This window comes from Sminthopsis crassicaudata, chromosome 5 (assembly GCF_048593235.1).
Source record: "Sminthopsis crassicaudata isolate SCR6 chromosome 5, ASM4859323v1, whole genome shotgun sequence".
NCBI classification, from domain to species: Eukaryota; Metazoa; Chordata; class Mammalia; order Dasyuromorphia; family Dasyuridae; genus Sminthopsis; species Sminthopsis crassicaudata.
Window position 1 is genome coordinate 131,286,005 of NC_133621.1, and position 16,859 is coordinate 131,302,863.

The following is a 16,859-nucleotide window of genomic DNA, read 5'->3' on the forward strand; positions in this document are numbered from 1 at the left end:
AGAGAAGACATCCTTGAAAGTCGCCAGAAAAGGTCTGTGTTTGTTCGGGGGAGGGTCAATCAGACTGGGCGCAGACTGAGGGCAGACAGCCAGAGCAAGACAGGCAGCTCACACAGCTCAGACCGGAGGGGGAGGGGTGTGATCTCTGTCGTTTTTGTGAAAGGGCTTTTGCCCCAGTGTGGATGCTCTGTCTTGGCAGCAAGCCAGGAGCGGTGGAGAGGGTGTAAACACTGGAGGTGAAGATTAAAACCCCAGAAAGCCAGCGTCTCTCAGAGCCCGGCCACCCCCAACCCCCACCTGGACTGACTCGGTGCGTTCTCGGAGCCTCAGAGCGCAGACTCAGTACAGTCATTGCTGTTCTGTTAGTGGCTCTCTGATGCCCTACCCCCAGTCTGTAGAGGAAGCCCATTAATACCATCCAGCCCTATCCCCCACAAAACAGACCAATTGTTTCTCTTGTCAGTTTGTTTTCTTTGATTCCTACTCTGACAAAATGAACAAAAAATTCAAAAGGGCTCTAACCATTGACAGCTTCTGTGTGGAGAGGGAGCAGACTTCAAATGCTGAAGAGACTAGGAACAGAATGTCCCCAGATGTATCCCCTGGGAGGGATATAAGCTGCTCCTCAATACAAAAGAACCTCATAGAGGAAATCAAAAAGGCTCTCACAAGAGAGCTGGAAGAGAAATGGGAAAAGGAAAGGGAAGCTTGGCAAGAGAGCCTGGAGAAGTCATCCCATGCATTCAAAGACAGAATGGATAAAGAAATCAAATCATTGAGAAACAAGATTAGTGAGCTGGAAAAGGTAAACAACTCCAAGGAAAACAGGATTAGAGAGCTGGAAAAAGAAATCAGCTCTCTAAAAAATACAATGGAAAAAAATTCCATAGAAGATAAAAACTCAATTGGACAATTACAAAGAGATATAAAAAAAGTGAGTGAAGAAAATACATCATTGAAAATTAGACTGGAACAAGTAGAAATGAATGACTCAAGGAGAAACCAAGAGGGAGTCAAGCAAAACCAGAGAAATGAGACAATTGAAAAGACTGTCAAGTACCTTACCAGAAAGACAACAGACCTGGAAAACAGATCCAGGAGAGACAATTTGAGAATAATCGGACTCCCTGAAAAATGGGAGGAAAAAAAGAGCTTGGACACCATTTTCGAGGAAATTATCAAAGAGAACTGCCCAGACGTTTTGGAAACAGAGGGTAAAATAGACATTGAGAAAATTCATCGATCACCTACTGAAAGGGACCCTAAAATTAAAACGCCAAGAAATATAGTGGCCAAGTTCAAGAACCATCAGACAAAGGAAAAGATATTGGAAGCTGCTAGAAAAAAACAATTCAGATATGGAGGATCCACAATAAGGATAACACAGGATCTAGCAGCGTCCACATTAAAAGAACGCAGGGCCTGGAACATGATATTCCGAAAGGCTAAGGAACTTGGTATGCAGCCAAGAGTGACTTACCCAGCAAGAATGAGCATCATTTTCCAGGGAAGAAGATGGACATTTAACGAAATAAATGAATTCCATCTATTTTTGATGAAAAAACCAGACCTACATAAAAGGTTTGATCTTCAAATACAGAACTCAAGAGACTTCTAAAAAAGGTAAAAAGAAATCTTGAGAACTATACTTCTGTCAAAAAAATATGTAAAGAACATATGTACAATTTGTCTTAGAAACTAGAGGTGGAAAGGAGATTATATCATAAAAAAGTATAAAGTGGTGGTACTACATCTCATGAAGGGGCAAAGGTAACCTATTATATCTGAGAGAAAGAAAGGAGGGAGATGAACATAGCGTGTATCAATAGACATATTCGATTTATGGTGAAACTTCTTCCACTCCATTGAAAAGTGAAAGGGAAGGAGTAAGCTAAGGGGAAGGGAATACAGTAATTTCGAGGAAAAGGGATAAAATAAGGGGAGGATCTTTAAGGTGGGGGAGGGATCCTAAAAAGGGAGGGCTGTGAAAAGCAAGTGGTGTTTACCAGTTTAATACTGGATAGGAGGGTAAAAGGGAAGGAAAGGGGAAAAGCATAAGCAGGGGTTAATAGGATGGCAAGCAATATAGAATTAGTCCTTCTAACCATAAATGTGAATGGGGCAAACTGCCTCATAAAGAGGAAGCAGTTAGCAGACTGGATTAAAAGTCAGAATACTACTATATGTTGTTTACAGGAAACACACCTGAAACAGGATGAGACATTCAAACTAAAAGTAAAAGGGTGGAGCAGAATCTATTATGCTTCAGGCAAAACCAAAAAAGCAGGAGTAGCCATCCTCATCTCAGATCAAGCAAAAACAAAAATTGATCTAATTAAAAGAGATAAGGAAGGGCATTATATCCTGCTAAAGGGAAGCATCAATAGTGAAGCCTTATCAATATTAAACATGTATGCACCAAGTGGTGCAGCATCTAAATTCTTAAAAGAGAAATTAAGAGAGCTGCAAGAGGAAATAGATAGCAAAACTATAATAGCGGGAGATCTCAACCTTGCACTATCAGAATTAGATAAATCAAACCACAAAATAAATAAGAAAGAAGTCAAAGAGGTAAATAGAATACTAGAAAAGTTTGATATGATAGATCTTTGGCGAAAGCTAAATGGAGACAGAAAGGAGTATACTTTCTTCTCAGCAGTTCATGGAACCTATACAAAAATTGATCATATACTAGGGCATAAAAACCTCAAAATCAAATGCAGTAAGGCAGAAATAGTAAATGCATCCTTTTCAGACCATAATGCAATCAAAATAACATTTAATAAAAAGCCAGGGGAAAATAGACCAAAAAATAATTGGAAACTAAATAATCTTATACTAAAGAATGATTGGGTAAAACAGCAAATCATAGACATAATTAATAACTTCACCCAAGAAAATGACAATAATGAGACATCATACCAAAATGTGTGGGATACAGCCAAAGCAGTAATTAGGGGAAGTTTTATATCTCTACAGGCCTACTTGCATAAAATAGAGAAAGAGAGGGCCAACGAATTGGGTTTACAACTAAAATTGCTAGAAAAGGAACAAATTAAAAACCCCCAGACAAACACAAAACTTGAAATTCAAAAAATAAAAGGTGAGATTAATAAAATTGAAAGTAAAAAAACTATTGAATTAATTAATAAAACTAAGAGTTGGTTTTATGAAAAAACCAACAAAATAGACAAACCCTTAGTAAACCTGATTAAAAAAAGGAAAGAGAAAAAGCAAATTGATAGTCTTGAAAATGAAAAGGGTGAACTCACCACTAATGAAGAGGAAATTAGAACAATAGTTAGGAGCTACTTTGCTCAACTTTATGCCGATAAATTTGATAACTTAAATGAAATGGAAGAATACCTTCAAAAATATAGCTTGCCCAGATTAACAGAGGAAGAAGTAAGTAGTCTAAATAGTCCCATCTCAGAAAAAGAAATAGACCAAGCTATTAACCAACTTCCTAAGAAAAAGTCCCCAGGACCAGATGGATTTACAGGTGAATTCTACCAAACATTTAAAGAACAACTAACTCCAATGCTATGTAAACTATTTGAAAAAATAGGGATTGAAGGAGTCCTACCAAATTCCTTCTATGACACAGACATGGTACTGATACTTAAACCAGGTAGATCGAAAACTGAGAAAGAAAACTATAGACCAATTTCCTTAATGAATATTGATGCTAAAATCTTAAATAAGATATTAGCAAATAGACTTCAGAAAATCATCCCCAGAATAATACACTATGACCAAGTGGGATTTATACCAGGAATGCAGGGCTGGTTTAATATTAGGAAAACTATTAGTATAATTGACCATATTAATAATCAAATTAATAAAAACCATATGATCATCTCAATAGATGCAGAAAAGGCATTTGATAAAATCCAACATCCATTCCTACTAAAAACGCTTGAGAGTATAGGAATAAATGGACTATTCCTTAAAATAATAAGGAGCATATATTTAAAACCTTCAGTAAACATCATATGTAAGTAATGGTGATAAACTAGAACCTTTCCCTGTTAGATCAGGAGTGAAACAAGGTTGCCCACTATCACCATTACTATTCAATATAGTACTAGAAACTCTAGCCTTGGCAATAAGAGCCGAGAAAGAGATCCAAGGAATTACAGTAGGAAATGAAGAAATCAAATTGTCACTTTTCGCAGATGACATGATGGTATACTTAGAGAACCCCAAAGACTCTGCTAAAAAGCTATTAGAAATAATTCAGAATTTTAGCAAAGTCGCAGGATACAAAATAAATCCACATAAATCCTCAGGATTTTTATACATTACCAACACAATCCAACAGCAAGAGATACAAAGAGAAATTCCATTCAAAATAACAGTCGATAGTATCAAATATTTGGGAATATATCTACCAAAGGAGAGTCAGGAATTATATGAGCAAAATTACAAAACACTTGCCACAAAAATAAAGTCAGATTTAAATAATTGGAAAGACATTCAATGTTCTTGGATAGGCCGAGCGAATATAATAAAGATGACAATACTCCCCAAACTAATCTATTTATTTAGTGCTATACCAATCAGACTCCCAAGAAACTATTTTAATGACCTAGAAAAAATAACAACAAAATTCATATGGAAGAATAAAAGGTCGAGAATTGCAAGGGAACTAATGAAAAAAAAGTCAGAGGAAGGTGGTCTAAGTGTACCTGATTTAAAGCTATATTATAAAGCAACAGTCACCAAAACCATTTGGTATTGGCTAAGAAATAGACTAGTTGATCAGTGGCATAGGTTAGGTTCACAGGGCAAGATAGTGAATAAAAATAGCAATCTAATCTTTGACAAACCCAAAGATCCCAAATTTTGGGATAAGAATTCATTATTTGACAAAAACTGCTGGGAAAACTGGAAATTAGTATGGCAGAAACTAGGCATGGACCCACATTTAACACCACATACTAAGATTAGATCAAAATGGGTCCAAAATTTAGGCATAAAGAACGAAATCATAAATAAATTGGAGGAACATGGGATGGTTTACCTCTCAGACTTGTGGAGGAGGAAGGAGTTTGTGTCCAAGGGAGAACTAGAGACCATTATTGATCACAAAATAGAACATTTTGATTACACCAAATTAAAAAGTTTCTGCACAAACAAAACTAATGCAAACAAGATTAGAAGGGAAGTAACAAATTGGGAAAAAATTTTTACAGTTAAAGGTTCTGATAAAGGCCTCATCTCCAAAATATACAGAGAATTGACTTTAATCTATAAGAAATCAAGCCATTCTCCAATTGATAAATGGTCAAAGGATATGAACAGACAATTTTCAGATGATGAAATTAAAACTATTTCCACTCATATGAAAGAGTGTTCCAAATCACTATTGATCAGAGAAATGCAAATTAAGACAACTCTGAGGTATCATTACACACCTGTCAGATTGGCTAAGATGACAGGAACAAATAACGATGAATGTTGGAGGGGCTGTGGGAAAACTGGGACACTGATGCATTGTTGGTGGAGTTGTGAAAGAATCCAACCATTCTGGAGAGCAATCTGGAATTATGCCCAAAAAGTTATCAAACTGTGCATACCCTTTGACCCAGCCATACTACTACTGGGCTTATACCCCAAGGAACTACTAGAGAAGGGAAAGGGTCCTGTATGTGCCAAAATGTTTGTGGCAGCCCTTTTCATAGTGGCTAGAAGCTGGAAGATGAATGGATGTCCATCAATTGGAGAATGGTTGGGTAAACTATGGTATATGAATGTTATGGAATATTATTGTTCTATAAGAAATGACCAACAGGAGAAATATAGAGAGGCTTGGAGAGACTTACATCAACTGATGCTGAGTGAAACGAGCAGAACCAGAAGATCATTATACACTTCAACAATGATACTGTACGAGGATGTATGCTGATGGAAGTGGATTTCTTCAACATAGAGAAGAGCTAATCCAATTCCAATTGATTAATGATGGAAAGAACCAGCTACATCCAGAAAAGGAACAATGGGAAATGAATGTAAACTGTTATTTTTAGCTTCTGAATCCAATTCTTCCTGTGCAACAAAAAATTCGGTTCTACACACATATATTGTATCTAAATTATACTGTAATATATTTAACATATATAAGACTGCTTGCCATCTGGGGGAGGGGTTTGGGGGAGGAAGGGAAAAAATCTGAATAGAAGTAAGTGCAAGGGATAATGTTGTAAAAAATTACCCATGCATATGTACTGTCAAAAAATGTTATAATTATAAAATAAAATAAAAATAAATATAAAAAAAAAATAAAATAAACCTTGTTATAAGAAATTAAATCAAGGGATCACAAGATATTCATTGAGTACCTTTCTACCAGGCATGAGGCTTTCAAAAGATTAAAATCACAATTCATTTCCAAAACACAAATTTATTCAGGAAAATGGCATAATTATTGGATTATAAAGTGCTAAATGAATATTTTAATAGTTGAAATAGTCAATAAATGTTAAAGTCAACCATTAAATTTTTTTAAATCCCTTAAAACTTAGAAACCTATATTGCCACAAATTATATTTATCTCTAAAAAAGAGTAATATAGTATATAGAATGTTGTCGGAGAACCAGATTATATCCTATACCTAACCTCTAACAGTTGAATGACATCAAACAAGTAACTAGAATTTTATATAACTCAGTGTACTCTCTAGGATTTATTATCTAAGTCACAGGTTAATTATTGCTCTACATAAGTGGAGAGAGTTCCCAATGTTTTGAAATTGTAGATTATTTACATAGTTTATTTCTAAGCTAGAGAATAAATAAGGCCTATATTCAATCAGAGATTCTACCAAAATAGAAAACTTTTGATGACAATCTTATAATCTTCAAATTAGTATGTATTTTGCTTATAAAACAAAGGCATAAAATTTTAAGAAGAAAAATCATTTTCTGTTAAAATGAAGAGATAATGGAAGAAATGGAATAAACTGAGGTACAAAAATGCAATGCTAGTCTAACAAAATATCTAAAATCAAAATGAACACTTACAATATTACTATATCTTTATTAATACAACTAAATTATTATACTATTAGTAATTTGGATAGGTGAATTATTTACTGTAATGACTTCCTGAAATTTATTATGACAGTGACTTGGCCAAGAGCATGGCATAGTGAAAAGAGGAACCAAGTTCAAATCCTAGCACTGCCACTTACTCTTTCTCTGACCTTGGGCAAGGGACCACCTTAGGCTTTGATTTCTTTATCTGTAAAATGAAGTGGTTGGATTATAAGACCTTTAAAATCCTTCCTAGTTCTAAATCAATGATGTTCTAAATCAATGACCTAATAATCTCACTACTCAAAAAATTTCAATCTCTTTGAAATCTTTAAATATTTGACTTGAAAGGTAAGCACAAGCCATCTTGTTCAGCTTACACCAGAATATAAATTTCATTGGAAGATGAAAATCTTTGAGTATGACTACTAGTTGACCTTCAGAATTAGGGTTAATTTGTTTCTAAATTTCTTCAAAGACACAAAATGAAGTTTTAGAAAAGTTCTATGTAGATAGGTTAGAAGAATATTTAGAAGAAAATATTGTAGAAATTGTGGAAAAATTGGCAAATTAATTAATTTACTATTAGTGAAGCTAGGAAGCTAGTCATTTTGGTAAGAAATTTGGAATTATGCCAAAAGAATCACTAAATTATACATATGCAGAAATATTACCAGGCCTATTCACAAAGAGGTTATGGAAAGAGGAAAATAGCCCATATAATACAAAAATATTTATAACAATGTAAAGACAAAGAACTAGAAACTGAAGGAGGGAGTTACATGTCATTTAGAAAATGGCTTATTAAATTGTGGTATATAAATACAAATAAATACTATTGTTCTATAAGACATTATGAAAAGAATAACTTGAGAGAAACAGCAAAGATTTGAGTGAACGGATGCACAATGATGTAAGGAAAATCAAGAGAATAATTTATACAAAACAACAATATTATAACGACAAACACATTTGAATAATTTAAGAATTTTGATTGATGCAATGAGCAGTCAAGATTCCTAAGTACTGATGATGATGATAATGATATATGCTATCTACTTCCTAATAGAGAGGTAATATAATCAGGATACAGAATGAGACATGTATGTTTGGAAATGACATGTACTTGTAAATACATTTATGGTATATGTTTCAGTATATATACTGAAATATACATATATTTATATATATGTATTTAAATATATATCCATAAGTACTTTGAAAAAAACAGTGCTTTCTTAATGTTTGTTAAAAAATTTGTCAATATTTATTAAATTCATAATTAAAAATAAGAAAAAGAATAAAAATGCAAATGAAAACATATCATTCTGCTTGAAGGAACTTACAATCTAATAAAGGTGATTAAATATATCACATAAAAATATAACAGAAATTAAAATATTAAGTATATATAAGAGGAATACAAAATGCATAAGAATAGGTTAAGTTTCAAAGACATTAGATAGGCATAACATCACTTATAGCAGGGAAGAATATACATAACAGATAATTATTGATAAAGTTGATGGGGGAGGACATTATGGTAATAAAGAAAAACATGCAGAAAGGTACAAAGATGGGAAAATGTGGTACCCTTTGATCGTCAAGGAATGACAAGTAGATTAATTCTTTGTTTTATTTTGGTTTTTGGAACATAGCACATGTAAAGAGAAATAGCATAAAAGAGTTTAAGTTCTGGTTGTAAAATCCATTGAGCAGCAAATGATGAAATCTGGATTTAATTGAGTAAATGATATGGGACTATTAAAGACTTTTAAGCAATGAAGTAATGTGATCACTGGGCATTGAAAAGGTAAAAAATCAAAGAGATTAGAGGAACATTCTCCCTTCTCCACTCTCCTAATCTGTCCCAAATACAATCTCATATATTACCAGAAGCCTTCTCTTGTTGAGGTTTGCTTAGGGTTCTCTGGGAGCAGCCTTCGTTTCAGTTCAGTAATCACCACACGAGTAGCCAGTTAAAGTCCAGATTCTTTATTGTCTTCTTCAAAGTCTTACCTCCTTCACTTGGGGCTTGGCTAGTTTTCTTAGAGGCCTACCTCTCTCCTTGGCTCCATGGGCTTAAACTCCTGCCGCCAGTCCTTTGTCTTCTCTGCTTCTGCCAGTTTCTTGAGATCCTCCTGAATGTGTCTTGGTTTCTGTGGGGGAGGCAGGAGGACCGCCACCAGGGTCTTTGTCTTCCATCTGATTCTCGCTGAGTTTGTTCCAGCTTATATGCTCTCTTATCTATCTTGTAGGACTATAGTAAATATTAAGTACATGTACTGAACTAGAGAACTACTATGCACCATGCTAAATAACCATTGTCTCTATCAATTCCACTGCCTTAGTACCTTGTAAGAATCCTTTGTTTGGAGTTCAGAGTTCTGGCCCTTAATTTTTGTGCCTTCTCTTTGATAATTATTTCCTATTTATCCTATATATGATTTTATTGGCATATACTTGTTAGTGTGATAGCACCGCTATTAGATTGAAAGTTCCTTGAGTTAAGGAACTGCCTTTTTTTTTTTTTTTTTTTTTTTTTCTCTATTTCCAGGATTTAATATAGTGGTTGAAACATAGTAGGTGCTTAAGTAATAAACTGATTGTTTTGAATTGTTGTCCATTCCTATGATCCCTCTCATTAACTTTCCTCTACTTATTTATTTTCTCTACTTAATTATTACTAATACTACTGAATTTGCAATCAGATCTATCAATGTTTTCCAGACAGGTCTCTTTCCTGTCTTTTTTGGCACTTTCTTTTTCAAACACAGCCATAATATATTAAAAATACTCTTTTTTGTTACATCCCAATTTTTTTATTTAATTAACACAAAGCTTTTTAAACTGTGGGTTGAAACCCTACAAATGGCCACACAACTAAATGTGGGGGCCAGAAAATTATGAATTATTATTTGTAAATGTTTGATTTGTAGATCTATTTTACATTTCTATCTACCCAGGGTGTCACAAAAGTTTCTCAGGTGATAAAGGAATCACAAGTGGAAAAAGTTTAAGAAACCCTACTCTATAATATAGTTTCCTAATAAAAGGAACTTGATTCCTAGAATTTATTTATAGTTTCATCCCATCTTAGTTTTAATTACTGAAGCTTTTGTCTCATTTTCTTTTTCTTGTCAAAAGAATCTGAAGGTTAGCTAAAGACTAAGAAATTAATTTCATTAAGCAAAGTTTTCCCATAAACTCACTTTTACGAAGCAATTTCTTATAAACTTAATGTCAAACATCAATACTACTAATTAAACTTGGTTTGTAACTATTTTACTTTGAAATGCACTAATTTCAAAGCAATGAAATATAACTTTTCAATCACTCCCTCTAAGTCATTCCTAAGATTTCTTGGCCATTCTCCTTGTCTTTTCCTCATATTTAGATGTAGTTATGTACATATAATTTGTTCCAGCTTTTTTTTTTTTTATATTATGCAGGGTTTCATAAAACTGTTTCCATAAATAAATAAATATTTATATTTCTCTTTTGTTTTGGCCTTAATTGCATAATTAATTAATGAACCACCATTTATTCAATCATTTCCCCATAGTTGGACATTTGGATTACTTCCACTTTTTCCTAATTATAAATGCTGATGTGAAGATACCTTATTTGGTTGCTATTGATAATAAGAAATTTTGCTTCCTCCTGCCAAACTAACTTTCAAAAAGATTCTCCTGGTTTGCCATTTCACTAGAAATTAATATATTTTTGATGTATAAACTCATGATAACAAGATTGATTTAATATTATGGAAATTCAATTTTTTGGCAGGATAATAATAACATAAATGAATGAATGAACAAATGAATGAAATCTTTATTAAGGGCTTACTCAATGCAAACAACTGTCCTAAACACTGGAGATACAAAGAAAAAAGTAAGACAGTTCCTGCCCTCAGGGAGCTCACATTCTAATGGAGAGACAACATATTAAAGATTTCAGCTGTGAGTCAACTGGTAAAGACTCATGGTCCTTAGAATCCTGCAGGAAAACAGATAGTAATGCTTTTTCTTTCATGTTATTAAATGGTATCAGTTTCTGATGTTGTTCCATTTGATATTATCAAGGACTATGGAAACAATTTTTTTTTCCCCTGGGTTTTTAGCAGCTGTGGCTACAGGATCTGCTGGAGATGGTGTGTTATATCTCCACAGGAGTTGTTCCCCAGGATGATGGCTGAAGGCACTAAGCTGGAAGTACTGCTATTTGCTGTGCTCTTGGGGTTAGGTTCCTGGGCTGCCACCCTCAGGATCTGGCACATGCTCCCTCTTCTCTCTCCCTCAGGGTATCTTGTTGCTTCAGTAGGTAGAAATTGTTGTGGATGACTGATCCTTTCTCTTTAGGAATTGCTTCTCCAGATATCCTGGTTGTGAGGGCAGGGGTAGAAGTACAATTCATGGACAGGGAGGAATTCCCAGAATTCCTATGCTGATATTTAATATCTACTCCACCCCATCTCTCTGTCTCTGTCTTTGTGTCTCTCTGTCTCTGTCTTTTTTCTCTCCCTCTTTTTTTATTTTTCTCTCTCATGCATTGTTTGTCTCTGTATATATACACACATATGATGTCTTTGTGTACATACATACATATACATATAAGGAAGCACATATGTAGTATGTTTCAGTTTCTACATAGGTAACAATGCAGGTGATTAGCTGAGGTTTGGAATGAGTACTGAATACATTTAATATTTTAATAAGTATTATAACCCCAAAGTATAGTATATGAGGACAACCAGGAGGTGCAGGGGATAGAATGATCAAGTCCAGAGTCAGGAAGACCCAAATTCAAATCTGGCCTCAGACACTTAGCTGTGTGACCCTGGGCAAGTCATTTAATCTAATTGTCTTTGCTGAGAAAACTCCAGCAGAACAGAATGGGAATAACTATATGACATGTATTGCTAATTTAGCTGCTTGATTAGCCTTAATAGTTTTAATGTAAATTGTTTTACTGCATTAAACTATTTTTGAATAATAAGTTGATCTCTAAATATATTTACTATATACATATATAAAAATATTCATTTCTTTAGACATGAAACATTTCACAGTTTCCATATGTATCCATCTTTATGAACTTTATCAGCAAATCATACAATTGCATATGGAATTTAGAAATGCTTAATGAAATGTGATCATCTGGTTCTGAGCTGAGGCAATATTTAGTAAAACATCTCCTATCAAATTTATATTCAAATAGGAAAATCTCATCACATTAAAGTATTATTTACATATTCATATACTCCTCCCTTCAGGCACAGACCCCAGCCCCTTTCTTCACTGATGGATTTAGCAGTGAAACATAAAAACAAACATCTATAGAAAGGAATCAAGGCATCAAATGGAAACTAGTAACTTGTACTATCTCCTGCTCACTTCCCAAATAAGCCCTATACTAATAAATTCCTTGAGGAATGTTCGAGAAATTCAATCATTCAGCACAATTGCATCCAAACTCTATTAGAACCATAGCTAATTTTCATTTTGCCGGTAGTTTCCAGTGAAAGTCCCCAAAATGAAGTAAAAAAAAATCAGGAAGATGACCTCAACATGCTTGGGCTTTGCCTTCTCTGCATATAGGATTTAATCACCTAAATATTGCTCAATTATTTCCTGAGAAATATGAATCCTGTGCAACTACATTAAAGGTTTCTTGTTCTCCCATGATGTGTAACTATTTCTCATCATTTCTTTGGCTTCTTTGTTAGTTATTGAAGAAAAAGGGCTTTTTTTTTTTTTTGAAAGAAGTATCACCTCTAAGAAAGAGAGATAAATAAAAAGTAAGAACAATAAAAAAGAGAGAAAAAAGATGGAGAATGATAATAACTGAAAACAGGTACAGGCTAAAAGAGAAAGAGAGAAACAAAAGACCCTTAAATTGAGATTAAAGTCTGTCTTCTTCTCCATTCCCTATCCTTCCTCCCCATATGACCAAAATCTATAGCATCATTAGTTCCTTAAAGGTTTTATCTTGGTCTTTCCTGAAAACAAAGATTTTCTATATTTTTGATATCCTTTTATCTCCCACTTGAAAACATCTGATGTATTTCGAATATTATAGATCACTAGTGAATTCAGTCGTGTTATAAAATAAGAGACTGAACACTCATCTCTAAGAAATATGGTTTAGTCCTGAATTGAACTGATTCTCTTATAGATATTAGTTCTGTAATTTAGCTGGCTTTTTGAACATCATTTCATTTTCAGAATTTTTTTTTTTAAATAATAATCAGTGAGAATGTCAGTTGAGCCAAGATTTGGATAAGCAAAAGTCCCCTTCAGAGTAACACATTTAGTTATTGTTTTCCTGCAATTCTGGCCTCGGTAAGGTCTGTAGACATATTAAAGATCCCACCTTATAGATCCCACTAACTTCTTGCATTCATTGTGCAGACAGCAAATGTGGAAATGACTTGGGATATAAGAAAGCTAGGGAGTAGCTTTTGTAAGGGTGCAGAGACAGGGAAAGAGGAAAAGGAAGGGAATAAACATTTATATAGCACCTCCTATATATATCTCCAGGCACTATGCAAAGTACTTTACAAATATTGTCTCCTATGATTTTTATAATGACCCAGTGATATAGAATCTGTTATCATACACATTTTTCAGATGAGGAAACTGAGGCAGATAGCAATGAGTTGCCCAGGTTCACAGAGCAAATAAGTGTCAAAAGCTGGATTTGAACTCAGCTCTTTCTGACTCCAAGCCCAACATTCTATTCACTATGCCCACCTAACTACCTCTGACGAGGTGGAACATTGAATTTTGGAAATACCTAATAGAACACTTTAGCTGACATGTAAGAAAGTGATATGAAATAAGGCTGGAAAGTTAGGCTGGAGCCAGAATCTAAAAGAACTTAAATATCAGACTAAGGAGAGTGTATTTTGATCAAGAGTCAATAGGTTGCTACTAAAGTATTTTTGAGCAGGGTGTGATATGGGCAACTAAGTGGAGCAGTGTATAGAGTGCAAGGTGTTAGAATAGGGAAGACCAATCTTCATAACTTCAAATTTGGCCTCAGACACTTATTAGCTCTATTATCTTGGACAAGTCACTTAACTGCCTCAGTTTCCTCATCTGTAAAATGAAATGAAGAAAGAAGTGGCAAATTACTACAGTATCTTTGACAAGAAAACCCTAAAAGGGATTATGAAGAGTCAAATATGACTGTTATACTGTCCTGTGACAAAGAAAGATTGTTTTGGCAGCTGTATAGAGGACAAATGGGTAAGGAGGGAAACTGAAAATAGCAGGAAAAATGGGAAAGTGATTCTAGTAGAACAGATAAAAAATAAGGAGAGCCTAACCAAGCTTGTAGAGGAGACAAAAGGAGAGATTCAAGAGAATTAGAGGAAAATCAACAAGATTTGACAACAGATTAGATAAGGGAAATGTGGGTAATGAAGAGGAAATTATCTATGATTCTGAGATTATGGACCTGGTTGACTGGAAGGATACTGACATGCACAATATGAACTAGGACATTTAGAAATTAAGAGGGAAGGAATGGTGTGTTTGATGGGGGTTATATGAAGTCCCTTGTTAGCATCTCACAGTTCTGGGCGGGGCAGGATGGGGGCCAAACTTATAGATTTGGGAGTTATCTGACTAGGAATATTCACCAAATGCATAGAGCAGAAGTGATCCCCAAAGGAAAAAAAATATAGACAGTAAAAGGAATCCCAGGTTAGACCCTGCTCAATGACACCTGGGCCTGGGGAGATGGGTCATGAGCCACTTGAGGAGGCTGAAGGATAGTAAGATAGGTAGGAGAATACTGAGGTAAGATCAATTGAGAGGCAAAGAAGAACATTTTTAAAAGGGAAAGAGGAAAGGATGGTCTGGGTTAACTGCAACATACTAGAGAATTTGAGGAATAATTTTAATAATGAGAAATTATAAAGTGATTTATGTTTTTCAAAGTACTTTACAAATATTATATTTTATCCTCAGAAAAACTCTGGAAGGTGCTACTATTATCTCCATTTTACAGCTAAGCAAGCTAAGGCAGATAGATAGTGGTTAAATGGCTTGCCCAGGATCATGGCAACTAGTAAGAGTATAAAGAAGGTTTGAATTCAGATCTGCTTGACTTATGGGCACTAACCACTGAACATTCTAGCAGCCTCTAATAAAAAGGTATTGAAGAACAATTTCTTGCTTAAGAGAGCAATTTCAATAGATCTTAGAATTGGGAACTTGATTACAAGAAAATGAAAAGTGAACAAGCAGTGAGTTAGAGGGAGAAGTTTGCCAATGACAGAATGTGATGGAATGATGATGTTATGAATTTCCTAATAAAAAAAAAAGTCACCTAACAAGCATTGATCAAATGCTACTAAGTCCCTAGGCATTAAGACAAAAAGAATAAAACCGTTTTTCAGAGAATATATTCTATGAAGGAGATGATATTTTCCTCTATAAGTAAATACAAAAGCATTCAAAGTCAAAGTGAGATCATTTGTGAGAATGACAGAGAAGTTGATTTCTAAGTAGAATTAGACCCTTATAAAGACTGCATATTATATTTGAAAACTTAGAAAACTCAGACTGTTCCATCCTTCCTTTGCCTTGCTTTCATTTGGGCACCCTTCTCTCCTTTCCCATTCTGCTTTTTAGTTCATCTTTATGTCTTATCTTTCCTTTAAAATTTCTTTGACAGTTGGTTTTTGGTAAATTTGTCTGACCACTTAATAAATCCTTTCATTTTACTTCCCTCCTCTCCCTCCCTCCCTCCCTCCCTCTCTCTCTCTCTCTCTCTCTCTCTCTCTCTCTCTCTCTCTCTCTCTCTCTCTCTCTCTCTCTCCTCCCTCCCTCCCTCCCTCCCTCCTTCCCTCCTTCCCTTCTTCCCTCTCTTTTTTCCACCATTCCTTTTTCCTTTCCTTCTTCTTTTCCTTTCCTTTCCCCTTTCCCTTTCCTTTTCCTTTCCCTTTACTCTCCTCTCCTCTCTTCTCCTTTCCTTTCCTTTCTTTTTTCATTCATTTTATCTTCCCTCTCTCTCCCTCCATTCTCCCTCTTTCTCCTTTTATTCCTTCATCCTTCCTTCATTTCTTCCTTTTATCCTTCCTTCCTTTCTTTTGCTCCCTCTCTTCCCTCCCTTTTTTCTTCCCTCCTTCCCTCTCATTCTCCCTCATTCCTTTCAGCCTTCCTTCTTTTTCCTTCCTTCTTTTCTTCTTTTCTTCCTTCTTTTCATCTTTCCTTCCTTCCTCCATCTATTCATCCTTTCTTTCTTTCATTCTTTCCTTTCATCTATTACATATTTGTTTATCATCTATCTATTGATATAGCTACTATTTATCTGTCTATTTAGATACATAAATCAAGTCCACAGACCTTCAATAACTTAAAAATTAGAAGTTCCATTTTAACTTTAGAAAATCTAATAGTGTAAAGAATTATATTTTCATTAGCATGTCAAAAGATTATTCATAAATGTGAGTCTGATATTCCCCTATAGAAATAAAAAGCACTTAAAAAATGAGCTAAGCTGCCTACTTGATGACAATCAGCACAAACTACCCACTGCTCTAAACACATTGCTTGATGACTGATTGTTTCAGCACATATAGAGAGCTCTCCCCATTACCTATGCATCTAAGGAGGTCCTTGTGCATTATTTATTCCAACTGGTATGTGAATTATCTCACCCTCTCAAAGCAGGCTACTTTCAAAAAATGAAATTACCATAATAATTTAGATATCAAGTCCAAAATCTCATGCCCATTTTGCAGTTGTGAAAACTGAGAATTAAGGTATTTGCAAAGGAACTATTTCCAGCAGAATAGTTGGAATCAG